The sequence below is a fragment of the Megalops cyprinoides genome, chromosome 13 (genome assembly GCF_013368585.1).
Source record: "Megalops cyprinoides isolate fMegCyp1 chromosome 13, fMegCyp1.pri, whole genome shotgun sequence".
Taxonomy (NCBI): Eukaryota; Metazoa; Chordata; class Actinopteri; order Elopiformes; family Megalopidae; genus Megalops; species Megalops cyprinoides.
In genome coordinates, this window is record NC_050595.1 from 1,655,001 (window position 1) to 1,656,402 (window position 1,402).

General features: G+C 43.3%; 1 protein-coding gene across 1 annotated transcript in view; it reads right to left on the reverse strand.

The window, feature by feature from the left end:
• ripor1 (RHO family interacting cell polarization regulator 1) overlaps positions 1–30 on the reverse strand; it is a 67,404-nt gene extending 67,374 nt beyond the window's left edge. Inside the window, exon 1 of the mRNA XM_036543393.1 lies at positions 1–30. This exon is cut by the window's left edge and continues 34 nt beyond it. The gene's annotated coding sequence lies outside the window, so the exon portion shown is untranslated.
• Positions 31–1,402: the final 1,372 nt, after the last annotated feature.

Genomic DNA, 1,402 nt, shown 5'->3' on the forward strand with positions numbered 1-1,402 from the left:
TTTCAGGTGAAAACGGTAGTTATACTTGAAACATTTCCTGCCAATGGCTCGGATCGCAAGGCTCCTGGTTTGAAAACTTTTTAGTCGGGGACTTTACGCCTAAAATGAATACATCACTAATCTCTGCCCCTCTCGGATATTAATTAATGGGAGTCCAACGACAAAAGCGGCGCAAGCATTCTTCACTCGTGCCACATTCCCACGCACACAACTCCCACGGCGCGCTCAGAATTTCATACAAATGTCTGTTTATATACCGGGAGAGGCTGCCTTGAAGCTAGGATCAAATTAAACACAACAAAACAAACACAGACTACAATCATAGTGAACGGACTATATTTTTAAACACGCTTTATTTGCACAGAAGTGACTCTCTCAATAACTGTCCAGATGAGCAGACAACGGGCAGGCACAGAGGAGCCTAGATTAGCTGCCGCGTATTGAGCGCCTGATCTAAACCCACAGACACTACATTGGAACCTCTCTCCAATGCAATTTCCCCTCCTCTCTGGCTACACCTGAATAAAACCAGGTGGGATCCCACCAGCGGAAAGCGACAGTCTGAGACAGACTGTCACAGCATTAATATACAGTACATTACACAGATGCAAACGCAACGGTGTGAAAGGTGTAACTGGGTTGCGCTAGGTCTCCTCCTCTTTCTGGTGCTGATAACATTATTTCTTGAAATCTGAAATAAACCACTGATATTTTAATGCACAAAAAGTGTTTTTAGTATGAAATATGGTTAAAGAAAGGAGGAATATTCTTCTAATGCAGAATGCAATGCAAAAAATGCACGATACACTCATTCAGTCTCTGAACTACTGTTTAGAACACACATGTACATCAAATAATCAGTTGTCAGCTAAAGCTACAGTTAGTTGATTACTTGTACCAATCAATCCTAACATTTATCAGTCTGTTTCTCAGCTTGATCTAGCTCACTAACCCTCCTTCCTGGAGGTGACCATACAAAACACAACCCTTGTGTCCAAGAGAGAGTCCCATGTGAAATTTTTAAATACCACAGCCCTTTTCGCTGGACTGCGCTGTGCTGATTCAATCAATTTCATACTGGTAATGTAGTGGGGTTTTGCAACAATAATGAGCCATCGATATGATTTACAGATCTGTGGCACTTGTTCTGAATGCAGGCTGATCCCTGTGCCGGTTGAAAGCTGGGCTGTGTTGGGGGGGAAGCACAGAGGGAGAGATCAGTGAATATGTGCAGCATTGATCCAAACACACAAGTCCAGGGCTCTGCAAAGTGCAAATTACCAGGCCCATTCCTGGCCTGCTTTTCCCTGCTGTGATGCACTGCCTCTGTGAGGAACCCATTTTGAGATCTACATTCCAATGGAAAGGCATTCATTTAACAAAAATAATACTGTGAACACCT